Genomic DNA, 27,105 nt, shown 5'->3' on the forward strand with positions numbered 1-27,105 from the left:
AGATGCTTTTAAACAGCGCCGGTGTTACAATAATATTATTTGCTTTGTTGAAAATGATGAGTTGCACTTTGCACAGGATTTTGTTGGATAAACCAAAACATTTTAAAGACTGAACAAATAGAACATTTCCTGATGTATTGTACTCTCAGTTGATTGTAAAAAAAGTGTTTTTGAAAAATCTAAATCAAATCTCTCTCTTTCTCTGTGTTTACGAATTGCAAACTGTAATTCGTCGGGCTGTGGCTGTGGTCACATGATGGAGGAGGAAACCGGAGGGGTGGAGGTCCTGGCCGACCCCCCCCCCCCCTCAGGCCCTTGCTGTGGACGCAAGGAGGGTCCGCGAGGACGTGAGGGGTCCGTAGACCCTCTTGGGCTGCGTCGACGTGGGACCACGATCAGCCCCTAACAGATCCTTGGTTGGTCCCCCCCCCCAGACCACGGGGCTGGGGTCCCGGCGCGGGGGGGTGGCGGCAGCCGTCCCCCTGGGGGGCCCCAACACCAGCGAGCTCTGCATGTGGTCCGAGTCCCACCACCACCTGGACGGCATCCCCCGGAACCCCCACCACCTGGAGAGGGTCCCGGGGGGCAGCTCAGGTCTGTGCACACACTCACACTGCAACATGTTTGCACACACACAAGCCAACACACACATTACAACATGTTCGCATGCAGGTGTAACCCAGGTAGTAAATCTTCCAGGCTATTACCTCCATTATTTTGGAAAATGGAGCTGCATTCCATATATCTGCATTGTGGAATACTGACTCCATAAATTTGTTTTCAATCTATATATTTTCTTCAAACTAAATCGCCAATCGGTTGTCGTGTGAGTTATTTGGGGTGGATATTACAGGTATATCCTTACAGTATACCAGGAAAGATAACAACCAATCTCCTCATCGAATCTAAAATAGATAATGACCCCTGCCTCTTGGTTTTATAAACACACTAGCTTAAGGACTTAGGTGCCAGAGGGGTTACAAAAGTGGCGAGCTAGCCAGGAGTCAAACCTGGAATCTTCTGATTGTGTAGTTGTTAAAAACAGAATACATTTAACTGAACAAACAGTCAGTATAAAATGGATCTTTGCAACCAATTCGACTTACATGGGCCTAGTTGCCTTTATGTCACAGGAATAGATGAAACATGCACTGATAAAGAGATAAATGATTTTTTTGAAGTAAATGGGGACATTGAAAAAATTGTCAGGGTCCCTGATAAACCAGACAAGCCAAAAGGTCGAACCCTTATACAGTACTCATCGGAACAAACAATATCAATACTCGATCCTGCCAACCTTGGCAACCTACCAAGCCCTTATGATCCCACTCTCACCTGGCATGTGAGAAGCATTCGTGAAGTATGTCAAGAGGACCTAGGGAGGGAATTAGCCCGGCGATGTTTGGCTGAACTGAGCACTCTTGCCGGGAAAAGCAAAGCTGGCTTTTGGGATATGCTTCAGCATGATTTGCAACATGTCCAGCCTGATTCTGCCCCGCCACAGAGTCCCGATACCCATTTTGAGACTTTAGATCAGCATGGCCAAACAGCTAGTGGTGACATACCAGAGCTAAACCCACCCAATCTGGTTGCCAGTACTCTCCCTCCCAATTCTCCCAAAGCTCCCACTTTCTTTGACGAGGGCACAATAAATCCACCTCAAGTTCAGAAAGTCATTGTTGAACATTTCATTCGTAATGACACAACGCCATCCAGCTACAGCCAAAGCAGAGTGAAAACCTTCTCAGGGCGACTACCAAAGCCAAATGGGGAAGCTGATTATGATGCCTGGCGCATTCAGGTAGACCTTCTCTGTAATGATGCTTCATTGTCTGACTCTCAAAAGGTGAGAAGAATACTAGAGAGCCTGCTCAGCCCAGCTGCTGATATTGTCAAGCCGCTTGGAACAAATGCAACCCCTGAGGCTTACCTCACTCAGCTCGAATCAGCATTTGGCGTGGTAGAGGATGGTGAAGAGCTATTTGCAACCTTTTTGGGCTCCAACCAGAATGCTGGGGAGAAGCCCTCTGTTTACTTGAACCGTCTCCAAACCCTTCTCACCAAAGCCATCTTTAGAGGGGGGGTTTCAGTCACAGAGTCCGACAAGTACTTACTCAGGCAATTCTGTAGAGGGTGCTGGGACCAGAGCTTAATCATCGGCCTTCAACTTGAGCATCGAAAACCCAATCCCCCATCTTTCCCTGAACTATTGTTGCTTTTGAGAACAGAAGAGGACCGGCGTGCAGCCAAGATGGACCGGATGAAAAAACATCTGGGAAGCACTAGGGCTGCAACACATGTTTACTCAGTCTTGAGCATGCCAGTATTCGACGAGGAACCTGCTACCACAAATCCTAAGAAGCATGATGCAAGTTCTAAACTTGAAAAGGAAGTAGCTGAACTCCGGAAACAAGTGGCACAACTTGTACACAAAGAGAGAATTAAGCTCACACGTGAAGAGGTGCCAAGTAGTTCTACAAGAAGAGAATCACCCTTACAAAGTGAACATTTAGCAGCCTATGTCACAAATCCTGATTCGACATCCCGAACTACCACTCCACCGAGACCATGGTTCTGCTTTAAGTGTGGGGAAACCGGCCACATAGCAGCAAACTGTACTAACAGCCCCAACCCTGACCTTGTCCGCAAAAAGAATGAAGAGCTCAGAGACAAACGCAACAGATTCTGGGCCCAGCAGGCAGCCCGCAAGGTATCTTTAAACTTGTAGAGGCTCCTGCTTCGGGACGACCAGGAGCTGAGGACATCAATAAGATAAGTCCCAGAGTAATGACCCACAATGTTAAAGAGGAGCCAAGAGACAAAAGCCCTGAAAGCTGCGATGGTCTCAATCACACCTTACCTCTTGGGCTTGTGGGCCCCCGCTGTGTCTCTACAGTCTACGTGGGAGATGTACGATGTGAATCTATCCTTGATACCGGATCTCAGGTCACGACTATTTCAGAGACTTTCCATTCCAGACACCTGGCTTCCCTCCCCATTAAGCCCATCAGTCATTTGCTTGAGGTTGAAGGGGCCGGTGGTCAGCCTGTGCCCTATCAGGGCTATGTGGAAGTTCTCCTGACTTTTCCTAGCAGTGTTACCGGCATGGAGGAACAGTTAACTGCTCTAGCCCTCATTGTCCCAGAGTGCCAATTCAATAGCAGAATACCAGTGTTGGTAGGCACAAATGTTTTGCTGCAGCTCTACCAATGTGGCATAGATCATGACAGGCCAACATTCCTGAGGAGGTCAGACAGTTTTGCATTACTCCTCCACCATGTTGCTCAACTGCATGAAAATGAAACCAAAACCTGTCCTGTCAAGTTGCATGGGAAAAAACCCATCACCGTTCCAGCAAGGCACAAGTTGTGTGTGTTTGGAGATGTCAGAGTGGGTAACGGAAATCCACACAACTCTTTCATTCTTGAGCCCCCTGAGTCTTTTCCCCTTCCTGGTGGTTTGTTTCTTGAGTGTGCATTTATGAATATCAACTGTAAAGCTTCAAGCAAGATCCCTGTTATTCTCAGAAATACAACAGATCACAGTATTACTCTACCTCCAAAGTGTGTCATTGGCGAAGTATCTGCCGCTCAGAGTGTAAAGCCCCTAAGCCCCCATCAGTCTGTGCCCACCAACTCTCAGACACCAAGCGAGGAGCTTGCATTCAATCTCGATGATGCACCCATGTCTGAGGAGTGGAAACGACGTATTACAGTCAAGCTGAACTCCATCCCAGAGGTCTTTGCAGTTGACGAGCTCTCCTTTGGTCACACAACTAGTGTGAAACACCATATTCGGTTGCATGACCAGACACCTTTCAAAGAGCGATCAAGGCCGATACACCCCAGTGATAGGGAAGCTGTAAAGCAGCACCTCAGGGAGCTCTTGGATGCTGGAATAATAAGAGAGTCCGAGAGTCCGTTTGCATCACCAGTGGTAGTAGTGAAGAAAAAAAATGGGAAAATCAGACTATGTATTGATTTTAGGAAGCTGAACAACCGCACTATAAAAGATGCATATGCCCTTCCCAACATTGAGGAGATATTCTCAGCCCTGAGTGGTGCAAGGTGGTTCTCAGTAATGGACCTCAAGTCCGGCTACTACCAGGTAGAGATGGCAGAGGTAGATAAGCATAAGACCGCAATCACATGTCCCCTAGGTTTCTACGAGTTCAATCGTATGCCGCAAGGTGTGACCAACGCTCCTAGCACCTTCCAACGCCTTATGGAAAAGTGTGTTGGAGACCTGCACTTGAGCGAGGTTCTTGTATTTTTAGATGACCTCATTGTCTTTTCCGAGACCCTTGAAGGACATGAGGAGAGACTCATGAGGGTGCTACATCGTCTCAGAGACTATGGTCTGAAATTGTCTCCCGAGAAGTGTCAGTTTTTTAAGTCATCTGTAAACTACCTTGGCCACGTGGTAGATGCTCAAGGAGTCCATACTGACCCAGACAAAGTCTCTGCACTCAGAGATTGGCCCCGTCCTGGGAACAGAGAGGAGCTGAAGCGTTTCCTGGGCTTCTCGGGATATTATAGGCGTTTTGTGGAGGGCTATTCTAAGATCGCCAAACCCCTCAACTCTCTCACTGTTGGGTACCATCCACCCAAAAAGAGAGGCAAGGTCTATAAAAGAGACAGGCCAAAGAACTTTGTAAATCCTCGAGCCCCCTTCGATGCAGAGTGGACGCCTGAATGTGAATCTGCTTTCAGAACATTGATTGACAAGCTAACGTCTGCTCCCGTTCTTGCTTTCGCAGATCCCAAGCTCCCATATGTGTTACACACAGACGCTTGCGGTGAGGGGCTGGGAGCTGCTCTTTATCAGGAGCAAGATGAAAAGCTCTGCGTAATAGCCTATGCCAGCAGAGGCTTATCAAAGAGCGAGAGAAATTACCCAACGCATAAACTAGAATATCTAGCCTTGAAGTGGGCCATCTGCGAAAAGTTCCATGATTTCCTCTACGGCACTGATTTCACTGTTCTGACAGATAATAATCCGCTCACCTATGTCCTCACCTCTGCTAAGCTCGACGCCGCTGGACACCGCTGGTTGGCGGCCCTTTCAACCTTCAGATTTAACATCAAGTATCGAGCAGGAAATGCTAACGGTGATGCGGATGGTCTATCCCGACGGCCACAGGACACACCTCGGGAGGATGAGGATTTCCTGCAGGGGAGAAGGAAAGGATAAGTGAAATGACACAACGAATCTTAGAGGGGGAGAAACGAGAGATCCCAGCTGCTGTAATATCTGCAGTATGTCAACATCACTCTGTTTCCTCACAACTCCCTGTTCTTGCAGAGTCTCTTGCAGTAGATGCTTCCTCAGTCCCAGATCTGTTTGCCGGCCAAGGCCAAACCACCTTACCTGGAATGACAAGAGAAGGTTGGCGTGAAGCACAGAGCCAGGATCCATCAATTAACAGGGTAATTAAACTGGTGGAAAGTGCACAGAAGCCCAGCTTCAAGAACTTGAGTGATGAGCAGCCTGAAGTCAAGTTGCTACTCAGAGAGTGGAACAAGCTCGAGCTCAGGGAAGGAATCCTTTACAGACGGTGCTTTGATCGAGGAGACATGATCCATCAGCTTGTGTTGCCTGAGCAGCATAAAGACAGAGCTCTGCAAGGCTTACATGATGAAGTTGGTCATCTCGGAGCTGAGCTTGTGCTAAGTCTCGCTCGAGCCAGATTTTATTGGCCGAGAATGAAAGAATCCATCGAAAAGAAATGCCAAACCTGCGAGAGATGTTTCAGGAGAAAAACCCAACCACAGAGAGCAGCACCAATGGTGAACATCAGAACAACTTACCCATTAGAATTGGTCTGCATGGACTATCTGTCCCTTGAACCTGACAGCCATGACACCAGGAACATTTTGGTCATCACTGATCACTTCACAAAGTTTGCGGTGGCAGTGCCAACAAAGGATCAAAAGGCTAGGACTGTCGCCAAGGCTCTGTGGGAGAATTTCCTTGTCCACTACGGCTTCCCAAGTCGCCTTCACAGTGATCAGGGAAGGGACTTTGAGTCACACACAATCAGAGAGCTGTGTTCGCTGTTTGGAGCCGAAAAGGTGCGTACTACACCGTATCACCCCCAGGGAAATCCGGTTGAGCGCTTTAACAGGACCCTGTTAAGCATGCTCGGGACCCTAGAGGACCAAGAAAAACAACACTGGAGAGATTTCGTCAAACCCCTGGTACATGCGTACAATTGTACGAGAAATTATACAGCAGGATATTCACCATATGAGTTGATGTTCGGCAGGCAGCCAACCCTCCCAGTTGATCTCATCCTGGGCATCGACAATCCAAATGAGACCCATAAAACCCATTCAGAATATGTTCAGAACTTGCGCCAGCGTCTCCAGGAGAGCTACACTCTGGCTGCGCTAAACTCTAAAAAGGCTGGAGAGAGAAACAAGCTGCGATTTGATGCTAAAGTCAGAGCTGCTGAGTTGGTTGAAGGGGACCGCGTCCTAATCAGGAATGTCAACATTCGAGGGAAACATAAATTGGCAGACAAGTGGGAAAAATCCATCCATATTGTTGTGAAGCGATTTGATGGTGGCCCTGTGTATGTTGTCAAGCCAGAGAGAGGCAGTGGTCCACACCGTACCCTTCACAGAGACTTGTTATTGCCTTGTGGGTTTCTGCCTGTTGAGAAAACTCCAGAGCAGGGGCCCCGGCTAGACAAAGCAAAGAAAATGCCTTTGAGAAGCGGTAAGAGAAGAGATCTGCAGACGGAAAATGATAATTCAGAAGGCAATTTGACAGATGAAGAGGAGGAAACTTATCTCTTTGAAGGACCCCCACAGTTCGCTACATGGGGCCCTTATGTACAGGAAATAGAAAGTACACTGCAAAGACAACCCCTAATCCCACTGAACCCTGAGGCTCCTGAGTTTAGTACACAGCATTCACTCACATCTAACCGGATGACTTCTGACCAATCAGTTAAACCCCCCGAGTTACTGATTGAGACAAGTAGTGACGTGGATCAGCCTTTTCCTCAGTCAAGGGAACATGTCGTCGTAGACATCCCAGAGTGTGACATGTCACGTGAAGAGGAAAGGAACCGAAATGTCTCACCCAATCGTAAGGACAATGACACAACTCTGCCTAACCAGCATCATGACATTGTCTCTCAAGAACCTGAAGAGGATTTGAATGTCATTCCTGAGAGCAGATTAAGTGAGCCAAGGCGTTCTCACAGGGAGAGACACCAGCCACATAAGTTAACCTATGATGAGCTGGGAAAACCCCTGATTCTTGCCATTTGCTCCTTAATTGGAAGCCTGCAAGATATCCTTTCCCCAGTATCCAGCAACCACTATCAAGTTCCTTCCAGAGTTTAGTTGCATGAAGGGACTCATGCAGTCAAGAGGGGGAGGGTGTAACCCAGGTAGTAAATCTTCCAGGCTATTACCTCCATTATTTTGGAAAATGGAGCTGCATTCCATGTGATTTGTTGTTAAATTTAGTTTTTTAAAGAAATAACCCATTTCCCAATTTGGTCACAAGGTGGCAGCAGACGCGCAGTCAATACACTCCTTTAGTTGCGAAGAAAAAACGCTACGATACTCGCACATGCGTTTTTTGTTCTTCCTCTTGCCTGCTACGCAGTTCGTGTGGATGTTGGAGAAACAACATAGCTGTACCTTGATAAAACTGAGTCAGAAAGTTGATAACTGAAATAGAAAGTAAATATTGATAAACATTGAGACGATTGAGAAGCTGTGGACATCGTGTAGAACTCTGAACTATTGATATTCCGGCTGTTTTTTTTTGTGGAGCCTTCAGAGGACCGTCATCTGTCCATATCTCCATCCTGGTTGCTTTCCATCTTCTGCCAGGGGATCATCATTCACATTGCCATTCCATCCTGCAATACTCTTCCTGGACTGCCTCATCTGACATCCATTGGGGTGGTAGGACTTCTGGGGTGGACTCAAATTTTTATTATTATTTTTATTATTTCTTTTTCCTGAGATCTCAGAGGTTTTTGTTTGGTACAATTTCATTTAAGAAAACCACTTGTGGCTCACCAGAACTCAAAGGAAAAAGATACTAAGGTTTAAGGTTCTTCGTGAATTTAACTATATTACTGTGTTATCATACTAAATTGTTTATTACTATTACTAGAAGTGTGGTACTTTCGTGCCTTAGCAGTATTTTGTTCTTCATTCCATATATCTATATATATATATATCATTGGATGCAATGGCCTACCGTGCGCTGATCTTTAGCGCCCACTGTTTTGGAGGATTTAAGCAACATACAGACTCTGACGACGTCTCCTCAAACTCTATTTGTGAAACATGTGGACCGTGTAGTGACGTAGCAGAGAGCTGCAATGACGGCGGTCCACTTTAGTCCATCCCAGGTTTTGCAACGCTACGTTTCTTCAAAAGATCACGCAAACGATGACGCCCAAGCAGTGTAATGCATTGCGTTCAAATATGTAACTCTGAGTCTGGAATAACGTATTCATTCATTCATTATGGATCTAATCATTGTTTCTGTACAAGTCCCGTCTCTGGCCACGGCAGCGCTCTCACTCCTTACGTCCTCCCCTTGTATAAAAGCTTACATGGTCAAGTCTATAAATGCTTACGGCCATACCACCTTTGGTACGCCCGATCTCGTCTGATCTCGGAAGCTAAGCAGGGTCGGGCCTGGTTAGTACTTGGATGGGTGACCGCCTGGGAATACCAGGTGCTGTAAGCATTATACTTTTTCAACTCGAGCTCATTGGATGCAATGGCCTACCGTGCGCTGATCTTTAGCGCCCACTGTTTTGGAGAATTTAAGCAACATACAGACTCTGACGACGTCTCCTCAAGCTCTATTTCTGAAACATGTGGACAGTGTAGTGACGCTGCTAGCAGGGAGCAGCAGAGAGCTGCAATGACGGCGGTCCACCTTAGTCCATCCCAGGTTTTGCAACGCTACGTTTCTTCAAAAGATCACGCAAACGATGACGCCCAAGCAGTGTAATGCATTGCGTTCAAATATGTAACTCTGAGTCTGGAATAACGTATTCATTCATTCATTATGGATCTAATCATTGTTTCTGTACAAGTCCCGTCTCTGGCCACGGCAGCGCTCTCACTCCTTACGTCCTCATCCTGTATAAAAGCTAATATGGTCAAGTCTATAATTGCTTACGGCCATACCACCTTAGGCACGCCCGATCTTGTCTGATCTCGGTAGCTAAGCAGGGTCGGGCCTGGTTAGTACTTGGATGGGTGACTGCCTGGGAATACCAGGTGCTGTAAGCATTATATTATTTCAACTCGAGCTCATTGGATGCAATGGCCTACCGTGCGCTGATCTTTAGCGCCCACTGTTTTGGAGAATTTAAGTAACATACAGACTCTGACGACGTCTCAAACTCTATTTGTGAAACATGTGGACAGTGTAGTGATGTAGCAGAGAGCTGCAATGACGGCGGTCCACCTTAGTCCATCCCATGTTTTGCAACGCTACGTTTCTTCAAAAGATCACGCAAACGATGACGCCAAAGCAGTGTAATGCATTGCGTTCAAATATGTAACTCTGAGTCTGGAATAACGTATTCATTCATTCATTATGGATCTAATCATTGTTTCTGTACAAGTCCCGTCTCTGGCCACGGCAGCGCTCTCACTCCTTACGTCCTCCCCCTGTATAAAAGCTAATATGGTCAAGTTTATATATGCTTACGGCCATACCACCTTAGGCACGCCCGATCTCGTCTGATCTCGGAAGCTAAGCAGGGTCGGGCCTGGTTAGTACTTGGATGGGTGACCGCCTGGCAATACCTGGTGCTGTAAGCATTATACTTTTTCAACTCGAGCTCAATGGATGCAATGGCCTACCGTGCGCTGATCTTTAGCGCCCACTGTTTTGGAGAATTTAAGCAACATACAGACTCTGACGACGTCTCCTCAAACTGTATTTGTGAAACATGTGGACAGTGTAGTGACGTAGCAGAGAGCTGCAATGATGGCGGTCCACCTTAGTCCATCCCAGGTTTTGCAACGCTACGTTTCTTCAAAAGATCACGCAAACGATGACGCCCAAGCAGTGTAATGCATTGCGTTCAAATATGTTGCTCTGAGTCTGGAATAACGTATTCATTCATTCATTATGGATCTAATCATTGTTTCTGTACAAGTCCCGTCTCTGGCCACGGCAGCGCTCTCACTCCTTACGTCCTCCCCCTGTATAAAAGCTATTACATGGTCAAGTCTATAAATGCTTACGGCCATACCACCATAGGCACGCCCGATCTCGTCTGATCTCGGAAGTTAAGCAGGGTCGGGCCTGGTTAGTACTTGGATGGGTGACTGCCTGGGAATACCAGGTGCTGTAAGCATTATACTTTTTCAACTCGAGCTCATTGGATGCAATGCGCTGATCTTTAGCGCCCACTGTTTTGGAGAATTTAAGCAACATACAGACTCTGACGACGTCTCCTCAAACTCTATTTGTGAAACATGTGGACCGTGTAGTGACGTAGCAGAGAGCTGCAATGACGGCGGTCCACCTTAGTCCATCCCAGGTTTTGCAACGCTACGTTTCTTCAAAAGATCACGCAAACGATGACGCCCAAGCAGTGTAATGCATTGCGTTCAAATATGTTGCTCTGTGTCTGGAATAACGTATTCATTCATTCATTATGGATCTAATCATTGTTTCTGTACAAGTCCCGTCTCTGGCCACGGCAGCGCTCTCACTCCTTACGTCCTCCCCCTGTATAAAAGCTAATATGGTCAAGTCTATAATTGCTTACGGCCATACCACCTTAGGCACGCCCGATCTCGTCTGATCTCGGAAGCTAAGCAGGGTCGGGCCTGGTTAGTACTTGGATGGGTGACCGCCTGGGAATACCAGGTGCTGTAAGCATTATACTTTTTCAACTCGAGCTCATTGGATGCAATGGCCTACCGTGCGCTGATCTTTAGCGCCCACTGTTTTGGAGAATTTAAGCAACATACAGACTCTGACGACGTCTCCTCAAACTCTATTTGTGAAACATGTGGACAGTGTAGTGACGTAGCAGAGAGCTGCAATGACGGCGGTCCACCTTAGTCCATCCCAGGTTCTGCAACGCTACGTTTCTTCAAAAGATCACGCAAACGATGACGCCCAAGTAGTGTAATGCATTGCGTTCAAATATGTAACTCTGAGTCTGGAATAACGTATTCATTCATTCATTATGGATCTAATCATTGTTTCTGTACAAGTCCCGTCTCTGGCCACGGCAGCGCTCTCACTCCTTACGTCCTCCCCCTGTATAAAAGCTTATATGGTCAAGTCTATAAATGCTTACGGCCATACCACCATAGGCACGACCGATCTCGTCTGATCTCGGAAGCTAAGCAGGGTCGGGCCTGGTTAGTACTTGGATGGGTGACCGCCTGGGAATACCAGGTGCTGTAAGCATTATACTTTTTCAACTCGAGCTCATTGGATGCAATGGCCTACCGTGCGCTGATCTTTAGCGCCCACTGTTTTGGAGAATTTAAGCAACATACAGACTCTGACGACGTCTCCTCAAGCTCTATTTGTGAAACATGTGGACAGTGTAGTGACGTAGCAGAGAGCTGCAATGACGGCGGTCCACCTTAGTCCATCCCAGGTTTTGCAACGCTACGTTTCTTCTAAAGATCACGCAAACGATGACGCCAAAGCAGTGTAATGCATTGCGTTCAAATATGTAACTCTGAGTCTGGAATAACGTATTCATTCATTCATTATGGATCTAATCATTGTTTCTGTACAAGTCCCGTCTCTGGCCACGGCAGCGCTCTCACTCCTTACGTCCTCCCCCTGTATAAAAGCTAATATGGTCAAGTCTATAATTGCTTACGGCCATACCACCTTAGGCACGCCCGATCTCGTCTGATCTCGGAAGCTAAGCAGGGTCGGGCCTGGTTAGTACTTGGATGGGTGACCGCCTGGGAATACCAGGTGCTGTAAGCATTATACTTTTTCAATTCGAGCTCATTGGATGCAATGGCCTACCGTGCGCTGATCTTTAGCGCCCACTGTTTTGGAGAATTTAAGCAACATATAGACTCTGACGACGTCTCCTCAAACTCTATTTGTGAAACATGTGGACAGTGTAGTGACGTAGTAGAGAGCTGCAATGACGGCGGTCCACCTTAGTCCATCCCAGGTTTTGCAACGCTACGTTTCTTCAAAAGATCACGCAAACGATGACGCCCAAGCAGTGTAATGCATTGCGTTCAAATATGTTGCTCTGAGTCTGGAATAACGTATTCATTCATTCATTATGGATCTAATCATTGTTTCTGTACAAGTCCCGTCTCTGGCCACGGCAGCGCTCTCACTCCTTACGTCCTCCCCCTGTATAAAAGCTTACATGGTCAAGTCTATAAATGCTTACGGCCATACCACCATAGGCACGCCCGATCTCGTCTGATCTCGGAAGCTAAGCAGGGTCGGACCTGGTTAGTACTTGGATGGGTGACCGCCTGGGAATACCAGGTGCTGTAAGCATTATACTTTTTCAACTCGAGCTCATTGGATGCAATGCGCTGATCTTTAGCGCCCACTGTTTTGGAGAATTTAAGCAACATACAGACTCTGACGACGTCTCCTCAAACTCTATTTGTGAAACATGTGGACAGTGTAGTGATGTAGCAGAGAGCTGCAATGACGGCGGTCCACCTTAGTCCATCCCAGGTTTTGCAACGCTACGTTTCTTCAAAAGATCACGCAAACGATGACGCCCAAGCAGTGTAATGCATTGCGTTCAAATATGTTGCTCTGAGTCTGGAATAACGTATTCATTCATTCATTATGGATCTAATCATTGTTTCTGTACAAGTCCCGTCTCTGGCCACGGCAGCGCTCTCACTCCTTACGTCCTCCCCCTGTATAAAAGCTTACATGGTCAAGTCTATAAATGCTTACGGCCATACCACCATAGGCACGCCCGATCTCGTCTGATCTCGGAAGCTAAGCAGGGTCGGGCCGGGTTAGTACTTGGATGGGTGACCGCCTGGGAATACCAGGTGCTGTAAGCATTATACTTTTTCAACTCGAGCTCATTGGATGCAATACGATGATCTTTAGCGCCCACTGTTTTGGAGAATTTAAGCAACATACAGACTCTGACGACGTCTCCTCAAACTCTATTTGTGAAACATGTGGACCGTGTAGTGACGTAGCAGAGAGCTGCAATGACGGCGGTCCACCTTAGTCCATCCCAGGTTTTGCAACGCTACGTTTCTTCAAAAGATCACGCAAACGATGACGCCAAAGCAGTGTAATGCATTGCGTTCAAATATGTTGCTCTGTGTCTGGAATAACGTATTCATTCATTCATTATGGATCTAATCATTGTTTCTGTACAAGTCCCGTCTCTGGCCACGGCAGCGCTCTCACTCCTTACGTCCTCCCCCTGTATAAAAGCTAATATGGTCAAGTCTAGAATTGCTTACGGCCATACCACCTTAGGCACGCCCGATCTCGTCTGATCTCGGAAGCTAAGCAGGGTCGGGCCTGGTTAGTACTTGGATGGGTGACCGCCTGGGAATACCAGGTGCTGTAAGCATTATACTATTTCAACTCGAGCTCATTGGATGCAATGGCCTACCGTGCGCTGATCTTTAGCGCCCACTGTTTTGGAGAATTTAAGCAACATACAGACTCTGACGACGTCTCCTCAAACTCTATTTGTGAAACATGTGGACAGTGTAGTGACGTAGTAGAGAGCTGCAATGACGGCGGTCCACCTTAGTCCATCCCAGGTTTTGCAACGCTACGTTTCTTCAAAAGATCACGCAAACGATGACGCCCAAGCAGTGTAATGCATTGCGTTCAAATATGTTGCTCTGAGTCTGGAATAACGTATTCATTCATTCATTATGGATCTAATCATTGTTTCTGTACAAGTCCCGTCTCTGGCCACGGCAGCGCTCTCACTCCTTACGTCCTCCCCCTGTATAAAAGCTAATATGGTCAAGTCTATAATTGCTTACGGCCATACCACCTTAGGCACGCCCGATCTCGTCTGATCTCGGAAGCTAAGCAGGGTCGGGCCTGGTTAGTACTTGGATGGGTGACCGCCTGGGAATACCAGGTGCTGTAAGCATTATACTATTTCAACTCGAGCTCATTGGATGCAATGGCCTACCGTGCGCTGATCTTTAGCGCCCACTGTTTTGGAGAATTTAAGCAACATACAGACTCTGACGACGTTTCCTCAAACTCTATTTGTGAAACATGTGGACAGTGTAGTGACGTAGTAGAGAGCTGCAATGACGGCGGTCCACCTTAGTCCATCCCAGGTTTTGCAACGCTACGTTTCTTCAAAAGATCACGCAAACGATGACGCCCAAGCAGTGTAATGCATTGCGTTCAAATATGTTGCTCTGAGTCTGGAATAACGTATTCATTCATTCATTATGGATCTAATCATTGTTTCTGTACAAGTCCCGTCTCTGGCCACGGCAGCGCTCTCACTCCTTACGTCCTCCCCCTGTATAAAAGCTTACATGGTCAAGTCTATAAATGCTTACGGCCATACCACCATAGGCACGCCCGATCTCGTCTGATCTCGGAAGCTAAGCAGGGTCGGGCCTGGTTAGTACTTGGATGGGTGACCGCCTGGGAATACCAGGTGCTGTAAGCATTATACTTTTTCAACTCGAGCTCATTGGATGCAATGCGCTGATCTTTAGCGCCCACTGTTTTGGAGAATTTAAGCAACATACAGACTCTGACGACGTCTCCTCAAACTCTATTTGTGAAACATGTGGACAGTGTAGTGATGTAGCAGAGAGCTGCAATGACGGCGGTCCACCTTAGTCCATCCCAGGTTTTGCAACACTACGTTTCTTCAAAAGATCACGCAAACGATGACGCCCAAGCAGTGTAATGCATTGCGTTCAAATATGTTGCTCTGAGTCTGGAATAACGTATTCATTCATTCATTATGGATCTAATCATTGTTTCTGTACACGTCCCGTCTCTGGCCACGGCAGCGCTCTCACTCCTTACGTCCTCCCCCTGTATAAAAGCTAATATGGTCAAGTTTATATATGCTTACGGCCATACCACCTTAGGCACGCCCGATCTCGTCTGATCTCGGAAGCTAAGCAGGGTCGGGCCTGGTTAGTACTTGGATGGGTGACCGCCTGGCAATACCTGGTGCTGTAAGCATTATACTTTTTCAACTCGAGCTCAATGGATGCAATGGCCTACCGTGCGCTGATCTTTAGCGCCCACTGTTTTGGAGAATTTAAGCAACATACAGACTCTGACGACGTCTCCTCAAACTCTATTTGTGAAACATGTGGACAGTGTAGTGACGTAGCAGAGAGCTGCAATGATGGCGGTCCACCTTAGTCCATCCCAGGTTTTGCAACGCTACGTTTCTTCAAAAGATCACGCAAACGATGACGCCCAAGCAGTGTAATGCATTGCGTTCAAATATGTTGCTCTGAGTCTGGAATAACGTATTCATTCATTCATTATGGATCTAATCATTGTTTCTGTACAAGTCCCGTCTCTGGCCACGGCAGCGCTCTCACTCCTTACGTCCTCCCCCTGTATAAAAGTATTACATGGTCAAGTCTATAAATGCTTACGGCCATACCACCATAGGCACGCCCGATCTCGTCTGATCTCGGAAGCTAAGCAGGGTCGGGCCTGGTTAGTACTTGGATGGGTGACTGCCTGGGAATACCAGGTGCTGTAAGCATTATACTTTTTCAACTCGAGCTCATTGGATGCAATGCGCTGATCTTTAGCGCCCACTGTTTTGGAGAATTTAAGCAACATACAGACTCTGACGACGTCTCCTCAAACTCTATTTGTGAAACATGTGGACAGTGTAGTGACGTGGCAGAGAGCTGCAATGACGGCGGTCCACCTTAGTCCATCCCAGGTTTTGCAACGCTACGTTTCTTCAAAAGATCACGCAAACGATGACGCCCAAGCAGTGTAATGCATTGCGTTCAAATATGTTGCTCTGAGTCTGGAATAACGTATTCATTCATTCATTATGGATCTGATCATTGTTTCTGTACAAGTCCCGTCTCTGGCCACGGCAGCGCTCTCACTCCTTACGTCCTCCCCCTGTATAAAAGCTAATATGGTCAAGTCTATAATTGCTTACGGCCATACCACCTTAGGCACGCCCGATCTCGTCAGATTTCGGAAGCTAAGCAGGGTCGGGCCTGGTTAGTACTTGGATGGGAGACCTCCTCGGAAGGCCAGGTTGCTGTAAGTAGTGACGGGAAATTGTAAACAAATTGAAAACATTAAAAAGATAAAAAAAAAAAAAAAAAAAAAAAGGCATGCCCGATCTCGTCAGATTTCGGAAGCTAAGCAGGGTCGGGCCTGGTTGGTACTTGGATGGGAGACCTCCTCGGAAGGCCAGGTTGCTGTAAGTAGTGACGGGAAATTGTAAAAAAATTGAAAACATTAAAAAGATAAAAAAAAAAAAAAAAAAAGGCACGCCCGATCTCGTCTGATCTCGGAAGCTAAGCAGGGTCGGGCCTGGTTAGTACTTGGATGGGTGACCGCCTGGGAATACCAGGTGCTGTAAGCATTATACTATTTCAACTCGAGCTCATTGGATGCAATGGCCTACCGTGCGCTGATCTTTAGTGCCCACTGTTTTGGAGAATTTAAGCAACATACAGACTCTGACGACGTCTCCTCAAACTCTATTTGTGAAACATGTGGACAGTGTAGTGACGTAGTAGAGAGCTGCAATGACGGCGGTCCACCTTAGTCCATCCCAGGTTTTGCAACGCTACGTTTCTTCAAAAGATCACGCAAACGATGACGCCCAAGCAGTGTAATGCATTGCGTTCAAATATGTTAGCTCTGAGTCTGGAATAACGTATTCATTCATTCATTATGGATCTAATCATTGTTTCTGTACAAGTCCCGTCTCTGGCCACGGCAGCGCTCTCACTCCTTACGTCCTCCCCCTGTATAAAAGCTAATATGGTCAAGTTTATATATGCTTACGGTTATACCACCTTAGGCACGCCCGATCTCGTCTGATCTCGGAAGCTAAGCAGGGTTGGGCCTGGTTAGTACTTGGATGGGTGACCGCCTGGGAATAGCTGGTGCTGTAAGCATTATACTTTTTCAACTCGAGCTCATGGATGCAATGGCCTACCGTGAGCTGATCTTTAGCAGCCCACTGTTTTGGAGAATTTAAGCAACATACAGACTCTGACGACGTCTCCTCAAGCTCTATTTGTGAAACATGTGGACAGTGTAGTGACGTAGCAGAGAGCTGCAATGACGGCGGTCCACCTTAGTCCATCCCAGGTTTTGCAACGCTACGTTTCTTCTAAAGATCACGCAAACGATGACGCCCAAGCAGTGTAATGCATTGCGTTCAAATATGTAACTCTGAGTCTGGAATAACGTATTCATTCATTCATTATGGATCTAATCATTGTTTCTGTACAAGTCCCGTCTCTGGCCACGGCAGCGCTCTCACTCCTTACGTCCTCCCCCTGTATAAAAGCTAATATGGTCAAGTCTATAATTGCTTACGGCCATACAACCTTAGGCACGCCCGATCTCGTCTGATCTCGGAAGCTAAGCAGGGTCGGGCCTGGTTAGTACTTGGATGGGTGACCGCCTGGGAATACCAGGTGCTGTAAGCATTATACTATTTCAACTCGAGCTCATTGGATGCAATGGCCTACCGTGCGCTGATCTTTAGCGCCCACTGTTTTGGAGAATTTAAGCAACATACAGACTCTGACGACGTCTCCTCAAACTCTATTTGTGAAACATGTGGACAGTGTAGTGACGTAGCAGAGAGCTGCAATGACGGCGGTCCACCTTAGTCCATCCCAGGTTTTGCAACGCTACGTTTCTTCAAAAGATCACGCAAACGATGACGCCCAAGCAGTGTAATGCATTGCGTTCAAATATGTACTCTGAGTCTGGAATAACGTATTCATTCATTCATTATGGATCTAATCATTGTTTCTGTACAAGTCCCGTCTCTGGCCACGGCAGCGCTCTCACTCCTTACGTCCTCCCCCTGTATAAAAGCTAATATGGTCAAGTCTATAATTGCTTACGGCCATACCACCTTAGGCACGCCCGATCTCGTCTGATCTCGGAAGCTAAGCAGGGTCGGGCCTGGTTAGTACTTGGATGGGTGACCGCCTGGGAATACCAGGTGCTGTAAGCATTATACTATTTCAACTCGAGCTCATTGGATGCAATGGCCTACCGTGCGCTGATCTTTAGCTGCCCACTGTTTTGGAGAATTTAAGCAACATACAGACTCTGACGACGTCTCCTCAAACTCTATTTGTGAAACATGTGGACAGTGTAGTGACGTAGTAGAGAGCTGCAATGACGGCGGTCCACCTTAGTCCATCCCAGGTTTTGCAACGCTACGTTTCTTCAAAAGATCACGCAAACGATGACGCCCAAGCAGTGTAATGCATTGCGTTCAAATATGTTGCTCTGAGTCTGGAATAACGTATTCATTCATTCATTATGGATCTAATCATTGTTTCTGTACAAGTCCCGTCTCTGGCCACGGCAGCGCTCTCACTCCTTACGTCCTCCCCCTGTATAAAAGCTAATATGGTCAAGTCTATAATTGCTTACGGCCATACCACCTTAGGCACGCCCGATCTCGTCTGATCTCGGAAGCTAAGCAGGGTCGGGCCTGGTTAGTACTTGGATGGGTGACCGCCTGGGAATACCAGGTGCTGTAAGCATTATACTTTTTCAACTCGAGCTCATTGGATGCAATGGCCTACCGTGCGCTGATCTTTAGCGCCCACTGTTTTGGAGAATTTAAGCAACATACAGACTCTGACGACGTCTCCTCAAACTCTATTTGTGAAACATGTGGACAGTGTAGTGACGTAGCAGAGAGCTGCAATGACGGCGGTCCACCTTAGTCCATCCCAGGTTCTGCAACGCTACGTTTCTTCAAAAGATCACGCAAACGATGACGCCCAAGCAGTGTAATGCATTGCGTTCAAATATGTAACTCTGAGTCTGGAATAACGTATTCATTCATTCATTATGGATCTAATCATTGTTTCTGTACAAGTCCCGTCTCTGGCCACGGCAGCGCTCTCACTCCTTACGTCCTCCTCCTGTATAAAAGCTAATATGGTCAAGTCTATAAATGCTTACGGCCATACCACCTTAGGCACGCCCGATCTCGTCTGATCTCGTTCAGGTGCGCAAAGCAGGAAGTGAAGGAAGCAGGAAAAAGTTTGTTGGCAGAGTAGGCTGATACAGCAGCCTGGTGTTTTTTTCTTCTTGTTGATTTGTAGATTATATTCTTTTGACAAAATCGTAATTTAATTATAGTTCTAAATCTCCCCACAGCTTTTTTTGCTGTTTGGGGAGGCTTTCATTTGACGGATGGACCACATGGCAGCAGACAAAGGACCGGAGCAGACAATGCCTAGCAGTGGAGTTGGAGCACTGGAGGAAGAGGGAAGGAACGGGATTGAGAATCGGCCAGAAACGGGAGAAGGACGGCAGAAAGAGTACGGGAAAGAGCTGACAGTGGACGTTGAGGTGGAGGGAACAGCGGTGATTTCCATGATGGATATTCTGCGGGAAGTAGCAGTGCAATGTGGAGTGGTGAGCGGATGCCGTGTGAGAGGGGAAAAAAACTATGAAATCACCATGAAGGATGAGGTGGGAAAGCGCAAGCTCCTGGATGGCGTGCGTGTAAAAGGAGCCTTAGTGCATGGCAGGGAGATTGTGAACAGTGACATGGTGGTGTCATTTATTAACTTGCCTGTTTACATGGAAGATGCAACAATACTGGCAAGGCTGGAGGAGTGGGGTGTGCGGCCAATATCTGTCATCAAACGGCGCAAGTGGCCGGGGACGGAGATTGCGGACGGGACAAGATTTTTAAAAGTCCGCTTTAATGAGCAGGTACGATCACTCCCGTACTCAACCAAGTTAGAGACACTGAGAGGAGCGGAGTACTTTAGAGTGATACATGATCGACAGGTGCGGGTGTGCCGACTCTGCATCAAGCCAGGACACATCTTCAGGGAGTGCCCTGATTTCAAGTGCTTCAGGTGCCAGAAGACAGGGCATTATGCGCGGGAGTGTGAGGAACGGAACGCAGCGGCGAGAGAGGAGGAGAGAGGAGAACAAATGGAGGATAAAGACGGAGAGAGCGATGACGGAAGGGGAGCTGAAGAGGAGACGGGAGGTGAGAACGAGGAAGCGGAAAAAGAACTGGAATGGCGGTATAGATCTGACAGCGGCGACAGTGCTGAGAAGGACGGTGACGAACAGATGATGGAGCAGGGGGGAAAAGCGGAGGACGATGATGTGGCGGAGGATACAGACGATGAACGAGGGAGAGCAGAACAACCGGTGGAAAAAATAGATGAGGAGCAAAGACAGGAGGGCAGAGGACGAAAAGGAGGGAAGAAGACAAAAGAACTGGCCGCCAAAAGGAAAGCAGAGGAGGAGAAGACACGGGGAGTGAGAAGTAAAGGACCGCGGTCTGGCATGTGAGTCTTGCTTTGGTTTTTGGTTTAAATATTTTCTTTCTTTTAGCTCTCATGACCACAGTAACTTCTGTTAATGTGAATGGTTTAAGGGACAGAGGCAAACTGAGGTCACTTTTAAATATATATAGAAGTGACATCCTATGCATACAGGAGACAAATTGGGATGACGTAAAAGTTATAGAGGTAAAGGAGGTGGGGGGGGGGGGGATTTATTATAATAACGGGGCTAAGAACGCAAGAGGGGTGGCTATAATGATTAAAAAACATAGGGTAGATGAGATAAAAGAGATATATAAAGATAGGACAGGGAGGATAATAGTCATAGAGTTTAAGTATCAAAATGTGTTGTTTAGACTAATTAATATATATGTTCCGAATATAGAAATAGATAAAAGAATTATAATAGAGGAGCTGAAAGGGCTAGTGATTGGGAGATGTATAATAGTAGGGGATTTTAATACTAAATGTAGCAGGTTAGATATAGGGCAAGGTGTAGTGTTCAGATGGGAAAAGTCGAGGGAGAGCTTGTTAGACATGATGAAGGACAAGAATTTAGTAGATGTGTGGAGAAATGAGAATCCAGAGAGGAGGGAATTCACCAGGAGACAAATGAGGGATGGTGTACTGAAACAAAGCAGGATAGATTTGGTTTTAACACAGGGAGAGAACATAAAACATGTAGACAGAATAAGACATGAAATAAATGCACTGAGTGACCACGACGGGGTGAGATTCAGAATTAAAGTAGGGAGAGAGGAGATAGGGGGAGGGATGTGGATTTTGAATGCAGGTTATATTGAAGAGGATGAATATAAACAACAGATTAGGGAGTTATTAGATATGGAGAATGAGAAAATTAAAGAATATGTTGAAGAGAATAGGGCAGATACTCAGATTGGGGAGATATGGGAGAAAGTGAAGAATAAGATTAAATCAATAAGCATTTGGTACAGTAAGAAAAGAAAAGTGAAAATGATGAAGAAAGAGAAGGAGTTGAGGGAAAGACTGAGGGTAGAGCTGAGTAAAGCAGAGAATGAAGAAGGTTACAGCATGGAGAATTATATAGAGGTAAAGATGGAACTTCAGAGATATGAGGCAGAGAAATGTAGAGGAGCAATTTTACGGAGCAAAGCTAAATATGCGCTGGAGGGAGAAAGGTGCACAGCGTATTTTCTGGGCCTAGAAAAAAGCAAACAAAGCAGGACATATATACACGAAATCAGGAAAAAGGAGGGGGAGGTAGTAGCAGACTATGTGGCCATACTGGAGAGGGTGCAAGAGTTTTATGGGGAGTTATATCAGAGAGGTGGATTAGAGGAGGACAGTATAGTGGAGGTACTGGATAGTGTCGAAAGCAAGCTGAGTGTGGACGATAGTAAATGGTGTGACAGAGAGATAAGTAGGATGGAGGTGATGGAGGCGATAGAGGGGCTGAAAAGCGGGAAGAGTCCTGGGAGTGATGGGATAGGGATTGAATTTTATAAAGTATATAAGGAGCAGATGGCATCAATTTTAGTAGAGGTATTCAGGGAGACTGAGAAAACAGGGATAGTGCAGGGTAGGATGGTAGAAGGTGTGATTACCTTAGTTTTTAAGAAGAAAGGAAGTAAACTAGACTTGCAGAATTATAGGCCTATAAGTCTGCTAAATGTAGATTACAAAATTCTGGCCAAGGTGTTGGCTAACAGAATAAAACGAGTGATAGGGGATATAATCAAAACATCTCAAAGTTACAGTATACCAGGTAGGGATATAGCTGACACAATAGCGACAGTTAGGGATACAATAGAATTCATGAAGAGAGACGGAACAGGGGGAATAGTGTTAGCTATAGATTGGAATAAAGCATTTGATAGGGTGGAGCATGAGTTTTTATTTAGATTACTGGTGAGATTTGGATTTGGAGAGAGATTAGTGGGGTGGGTCAGGAGGTTGTACGAGGGTGCAAGGAGCTGTGTCAAAGTAAATGGAGTGCTGACTGACAGATTTTGTCTTGGGAGATCGATAAGGCAGGGATGTCCCCTATCGGCGTTGCTCTATGCCATTTCGGCAGAGCCCCTGGCCTTACTAATTAAAAACGACGCAAGAGTTCAGGGCATACAACTACCATCTGGGAGCATACATACAATAAATCAATATGCAGACGACACAACAATAACGGTGAGGGATGGGAACAGTGTGAAAAGGGTGCTAGAATTGGCAGAGATATATGGGAGAGCGTCGGGCGCTAGAATAAATAAAGAAAAATCAGAAATAATGTATATAGGTAACATAGAGAGAGAGGGAGTAGGTTTAAGGGTGCAGGATAGGTATATTAAAGTGTTGGGCATATATTTAGGTGTTGAAACTAAAGAGGCAACTGAGACAACATGGACAGGAGTTATCAACAAAATAAAAACTGTATGTGGGAGGTGGAAGGCAAGGAAGCTCAGGTTAAAGGGAAAGGTTACAGTGGTTAATAGTTTGCTACTATCAGGCTATGTGTATGTGTTGTCTGTATTAGAAATGCCAATATGGGTTAAGAACGACCTTAACAAAATTGTGTGTAATTTTATATGGGAGGGGAAAGGAGTTAAGATTGCACATGGGACACTGGTGGGAAAAAGGTGTGAAGGAGGGCTGAATTTATTAGATATAGAAACAAAAAAGACAGCATTAAGGATTAAAACGGTGAAGAAATATATTGTGGGAGGATATAAATATGGGTGGAAGGATTTTATGGAGAAATATATGAATGATGTGGGTGGCATAGGACAGTATGTGTGGTACATGGGCCTAAAACAGTCAATGACGATAACCATACCAGAATTTTATAGGGAGGTCTTTGAAGCCTGGAGGAAATTCTTACCTAAGATGCAATATGAATGTGAGAGGATACTACCGTTGGTAAAACTGCCCCTGTTTTTAAACGAAAAAATTAAACACAATGGCAAAACATTATATGAGCCAAAATTCATAGAAGGAGGGATTAGACAAATAAAGGACATCATTTATGAGGTCATCCCAGGATTCTTAAGAAATAATTGCATATATGATCAGGTATGTGACCTGGAGGGGATGGATAATAGAGAGAAAATAAATAAAATATATGAAAAGATTAAAACCAGTATACCCTTAGAGTGGGCCAGGATCATACAAAGTGAATGTGTGGTGAAGGGAGAGACAAGTATGCCTGAGCTATATGTGATGGAGAATGGGAAAAAGATTAAAATGGGAGAAATGAGTGTGAAGAAAGTATACAGATGGTTGATAGTGGATGTGATGAAGGAGCCGGCAGCTGAGAAAGTGTGGAGCAGAGTGTTTGTGGGTTTGAATGTAAAGAAAATATGGTCAAATATGGGGATAAGGTATAATAGTATAGAGTGTGAGAACAACGATTTCTTGATCAGACACAATAGGATTTATACAAACGTGGTGCTAAATAAGATTAATAATGATGTAAATGTGATGTGTGATGTTTGCAAAAGTGGTCATGAGAGCTTTTTACATTATTTTTTGGACTGTGGGGAGTTAGTTGATTTCTTTGAGTTTTTGAAAGAACTGTTGAAAGATAACTGGGCTGCTGAGTTGGACTTGGAGGGAGGGTGGAGGACATTGTTTTTGTTTGGCACGTTTGAAAAAAGAATAGACGTTAATTTTTGTTTAATGAATTTTGTTTTGAGTCATGCCAGACTCGCGGTCGTCTGCAGGAGGAACTACGCACACTTTGAGGGGCGGAAAGTGAAAATAAAAATGTTGTTTAAATCAATAATGAAAAGAGATGTGAACTTAATGTATAAGTATGGAGGGGAGAAGGCGGAACATTTCTTTTTGAGTGGGAGTAAATTAGTCTTTGAAGGGGAGGGAGGGGAGATTTTGTTTAACTGGTGAAAAGACTGGGGCATGCAGATTGATCTGTATTTTCTGATTTGGCGCAACATTTGTGCTGTCTTCATTAGGATTAAGTGATGTGGGAAGGATAAGGGAAGGGGATTAAGTTGGGTGTGTAAAAGTTTTTTTTCTCAGAGATGATGTATGTAAATAATACTCTGTTATCGGTTGCTGTAAATGTGTGAACTGGAAAATAATAAAAAAAGATAAAAAAAAAAAAAGGCACGCCCGATCTCGTCTGATCTCGGAAGCTAAGCAGGGTCGGGCCTGGTTAGTACTTGGATGGGTGACCGCCTGGGAATACCTGGTGCTGTAAGCATTATACTTTTTCAACTCGAGCTCATTGGATGCAATGGCCTACCGTGCGCTGATCTTTAGCGCCCACTGTTTTGGAGAATTTAAGCAACATACAGACTCTGACGACGTCTCCTCAAACTCTATTTGTGAAACATGTGGACAGTGTAGTGACGTAGCAGAGAGCTGCAATGACGGCGGTCCACCTTAGTCCATCCCAGGTTTTGCAACGCTACGTTTCTTCAAAAGATCACGCAAACGATGACGCCCAAGCAGTGTAATGCATTGCGTTCAAATATGTTGCTCTGAGTCTGGAATAACGTATTCATTCATTCATTATGGATCTAATCATTGTTTCTGTACAAGTCCCGTCTCTGGCCACGGCAGCGCTCTCACTCCTTACGTCCTCCCCCTGTATAAAAGCTAATATGGTCAAGTCTATAATTGCTTACGGCCATACCACCTTAGGCACGCCCGATCTCGTCTGATCTCGGAAGCTAAGCAGGGTCGGGCCTGGTTAGTACTTGGATGGGTGACCGCCTGGGAATACCAGGTGCTGTAAGCATTATACTATTTCAACTCGAGCTCATTGGATGCAATGGCCTACCGTGCGCTGATCTTTAGCGCCCACTGTTTTGGAGAATTTAAGCAACATACAGACTCTGACGACGTCTCCTCAAACTCTATTTGTGAAACATGTGGACAGTGTAGTGACGTAGCAGAGAGCTGCAATGACGGCGGTCCACCTTAGTCCATCCCAGGTTCTGCAACGCTACGTTTCTTCAAAAGATCACGCAAACGATGACGCCCAAGCAGTGTAATGCATTGCGTTCAAATATGTAACTCTGAGTCTGGAATAACGTATTCATTCATTCATTATGGATCTAATCATTGTTTCTGTACAAGTCCCGTCTCTGGCCACGGCAGCGCTCTCACTCCTTACGTCCTCCCCCTGTATAAAAGCTAATATGGTCAAGTCTATAATGCTTACGGCCATACCACCATTAGGCACGCCCGATCTCGTCTGATCTCGGAAGCTAAGCAGGGTCGGGCCTGGTTAGTACTTGGATGGGTGACCGCCTGGGAATACCAGGTGCTGTAAGCATTATACTTTTTCAACTCGAGCTCATTGGATGCAATGGCCTACCGTGCGCTGATCTTTAGCGCCCACTGTTTTGGAGAATTTAAGCAACATACAGACTCTGACGACGTCTCCTCAAACTCTATTTGTGAAACATGTGGACAGTGTAGTGACGTAGCAGAGAGCTGCAATGACGGCGGTCCACCTTAGTCCATCCCAGGTTTTGCAACGCTACGTTTCTTCTAAAGATCACGCAAACGATGACGCCCAAGCAGTGTAATGCATTGCGTTCAAATATGTAACTCTGAGTCTGGAATAACGTATTCATTCATTCATTATGGATCTAATCATTGTTTCTGTACAAGTCCCGTCTCTGGCCACGGCAGCGCTCTCACTCCTTACGTCCTCCCCCTGTATAAAAGCTAATATGGTCAAGTCTATAATTGCTTACGGCCATACCACCTTAGGCACGCCCGATCTCGTCTGATCTCGGAAGCTAAGCAGGGTCGGGCCTGGTTAGTACTTGGATGGGTGACCGCCTGGGAATACCAGGTGCTGTAAGCATTATACTATTTCAACTCGAGCTCATTGGATGCAATGGCCTACCGTGCGCTGATCTTTAGCGCCCACTGTTTTGGAGAATTTAAGCAACATACAGACTCTGACGACGTCTCCTCAAACTCTATTTGTGAAACATGTGGACAGTGTAGTGACGTAGTAGAGAGCTGCAATGACGGCGGTCCACCTTAGTCCATCCCAGGTTTTGCAACGCTACGTTTCTTCAAAAGATCACGCAAACGATGACGCCCAAGCAGTGTAATGCATTGCGTTCAAATATGTTGCTCTGAGTCTGGAATAACGTATTCATTCATTCATTATGGATCTAATCATTGTTTCTGTACAAGTCCCGTCTCTGGCCACGGCAGCGCTCTCACTCCTTACGTCCTCCCCCTGTATAAAAGCTTACATGGTCAAGTCTATAAATGCTTACGGCCATACCACCATAGGCACGCCCGATCTCGTCTGATCTCGGAAGCTAAGCAGGGTCGGGCCTGGTTAGTACTTGGATGGGTGACCGCCTGGGAATACCAGGTGCTGTAAGCATTATACTATTTTCAACTCGAGCTCATTGGATGCAATGGCCTACCGTGCGCTGATCTTTAGCGCCCACTGTTTTGGAGAATTTAAGCAACATACAGACTCTGACGACGTCTCCTCAAACTCTATTTGTGAAACATGTGGACAGTGTAGTGACGTAGTAGAGAGCTGCAATGACGGCGGTCCACCTTAGTCCATCCCAGGTTTTGCAACGCTACGTTTCTTCAAAAGATCACGCAAACG

At 46.1% G+C, this 27,105-nt stretch overlaps 23 non-coding genes across 23 annotated transcripts; all 23 read left to right on the forward strand.

Moving 5' to 3' along the window:
- The first annotated feature begins 8,611 nt into the window (after window positions 1–8,611).
- Window positions 8,612–8,730, forward strand: LOC115551722 (5S ribosomal RNA). Its single transcript, XR_003978220.1, has one exon. It is a non-coding gene; the product is annotated as a 5S ribosomal RNA (ribosomal RNA).
- A 435-nt stretch (window positions 8,731–9,165) lies between these two features.
- On the forward strand, window positions 9,166–9,284 carry LOC115551600 (5S ribosomal RNA). The gene has a single exon (XR_003978103.1). It is a non-coding gene; the product is annotated as a 5S ribosomal RNA (ribosomal RNA).
- A 418-nt stretch (window positions 9,285–9,702) lies between these two features.
- On the forward strand, window positions 9,703–9,821 carry LOC115551591 (5S ribosomal RNA). The gene has a single exon (XR_003978095.1). It is a non-coding gene; the product is annotated as a 5S ribosomal RNA (ribosomal RNA).
- Window positions 9,822–10,244: 423 nt separating this feature from the next.
- Window positions 10,245–10,363, forward strand: LOC115551570 (5S ribosomal RNA). Its single transcript, XR_003978075.1, has one exon. It is a non-coding gene; the product is annotated as a 5S ribosomal RNA (ribosomal RNA).
- Window positions 10,364–10,774: 411 nt separating this feature from the next.
- Window positions 10,775–10,893, forward strand: LOC115551547 (5S ribosomal RNA). Its single transcript, XR_003978054.1, has one exon. It is a non-coding gene; the product is annotated as a 5S ribosomal RNA (ribosomal RNA).
- Window positions 10,894–11,314: 421 nt separating this feature from the next.
- On the forward strand, window positions 11,315–11,433 carry LOC115551590 (5S ribosomal RNA). Its single transcript, XR_003978094.1, has one exon. It is a non-coding gene; the product is annotated as a 5S ribosomal RNA (ribosomal RNA).
- A 421-nt stretch (window positions 11,434–11,854) lies between these two features.
- On the forward strand, window positions 11,855–11,973 carry LOC115551559 (5S ribosomal RNA). Its single transcript, XR_003978065.1, has one exon. It is a non-coding gene; the product is annotated as a 5S ribosomal RNA (ribosomal RNA).
- Window positions 11,974–12,394: 421 nt separating this feature from the next.
- LOC115551573 (5S ribosomal RNA) lies at window positions 12,395–12,513 on the forward strand. The gene has a single exon (XR_003978078.1). It is a non-coding gene; the product is annotated as a 5S ribosomal RNA (ribosomal RNA).
- Window positions 12,514–12,924: 411 nt separating this feature from the next.
- On the forward strand, window positions 12,925–13,043 carry LOC115551550 (5S ribosomal RNA). Its single transcript, XR_003978056.1, has one exon. It is a non-coding gene; the product is annotated as a 5S ribosomal RNA (ribosomal RNA).
- Window positions 13,044–13,454: 411 nt separating this feature from the next.
- On the forward strand, window positions 13,455–13,573 carry LOC115551571 (5S ribosomal RNA). The gene has a single exon (XR_003978076.1). It is a non-coding gene; the product is annotated as a 5S ribosomal RNA (ribosomal RNA).
- Window positions 13,574–13,994: 421 nt separating this feature from the next.
- On the forward strand, window positions 13,995–14,113 carry LOC115551583 (5S ribosomal RNA). The gene has a single exon (XR_003978087.1). It is a non-coding gene; the product is annotated as a 5S ribosomal RNA (ribosomal RNA).
- A 421-nt stretch (window positions 14,114–14,534) lies between these two features.
- LOC115551551 (5S ribosomal RNA) lies at window positions 14,535–14,653 on the forward strand. The gene has a single exon (XR_003978057.1). It is a non-coding gene; the product is annotated as a 5S ribosomal RNA (ribosomal RNA).
- Window positions 14,654–15,064: 411 nt separating this feature from the next.
- On the forward strand, window positions 15,065–15,183 carry LOC115551592 (5S ribosomal RNA). The gene has a single exon (XR_003978096.1). It is a non-coding gene; the product is annotated as a 5S ribosomal RNA (ribosomal RNA).
- Window positions 15,184–15,605: 422 nt separating this feature from the next.
- On the forward strand, window positions 15,606–15,724 carry LOC115551582 (5S ribosomal RNA). The gene has a single exon (XR_003978086.1). It is a non-coding gene; the product is annotated as a 5S ribosomal RNA (ribosomal RNA).
- Window positions 15,725–16,135: 411 nt separating this feature from the next.
- On the forward strand, window positions 16,136–16,255 carry LOC115551602 (5S ribosomal RNA). Its single transcript, XR_003978105.1, has one exon. It is a non-coding gene; the product is annotated as a 5S ribosomal RNA (ribosomal RNA).
- Window positions 16,256–16,998: 743 nt separating this feature from the next.
- LOC115551585 (5S ribosomal RNA) lies at window positions 16,999–17,117 on the forward strand. The gene has a single exon (XR_003978089.1). It is a non-coding gene; the product is annotated as a 5S ribosomal RNA (ribosomal RNA).
- Window positions 17,118–17,538: 421 nt separating this feature from the next.
- LOC115551586 (5S ribosomal RNA) lies at window positions 17,539–17,657 on the forward strand. The gene has a single exon (XR_003978090.1). It is a non-coding gene; the product is annotated as a 5S ribosomal RNA (ribosomal RNA).
- A 420-nt stretch (window positions 17,658–18,077) lies between these two features.
- Window positions 18,078–18,196, forward strand: LOC115551594 (5S ribosomal RNA). The gene has a single exon (XR_003978098.1). It is a non-coding gene; the product is annotated as a 5S ribosomal RNA (ribosomal RNA).
- Window positions 18,197–18,618: 422 nt separating this feature from the next.
- On the forward strand, window positions 18,619–18,737 carry LOC115551606 (5S ribosomal RNA). Its single transcript, XR_003978106.1, has one exon. It is a non-coding gene; the product is annotated as a 5S ribosomal RNA (ribosomal RNA).
- Window positions 18,738–25,129: 6,392 nt separating this feature from the next.
- LOC115551611 (5S ribosomal RNA) lies at window positions 25,130–25,248 on the forward strand. Its single transcript, XR_003978107.1, has one exon. It is a non-coding gene; the product is annotated as a 5S ribosomal RNA (ribosomal RNA).
- A 420-nt stretch (window positions 25,249–25,668) lies between these two features.
- Window positions 25,669–25,788, forward strand: LOC115551577 (5S ribosomal RNA). Its single transcript, XR_003978082.1, has one exon. It is a non-coding gene; the product is annotated as a 5S ribosomal RNA (ribosomal RNA).
- Window positions 25,789–26,209: 421 nt separating this feature from the next.
- LOC115551612 (5S ribosomal RNA) lies at window positions 26,210–26,328 on the forward strand. Its single transcript, XR_003978108.1, has one exon. It is a non-coding gene; the product is annotated as a 5S ribosomal RNA (ribosomal RNA).
- Window positions 26,329–26,749: 421 nt separating this feature from the next.
- LOC115551552 (5S ribosomal RNA) lies at window positions 26,750–26,868 on the forward strand. Its single transcript, XR_003978058.1, has one exon. It is a non-coding gene; the product is annotated as a 5S ribosomal RNA (ribosomal RNA).
- Window positions 26,869–27,105: the final 237 nt, after the last annotated feature.

Source organism: Gadus morhua, chromosome 9, assembly GCF_902167405.1.
Source record: "Gadus morhua chromosome 9, gadMor3.0, whole genome shotgun sequence".
Classification (NCBI taxonomy): domain Eukaryota; kingdom Metazoa; phylum Chordata; class Actinopteri; order Gadiformes; family Gadidae; genus Gadus; species Gadus morhua.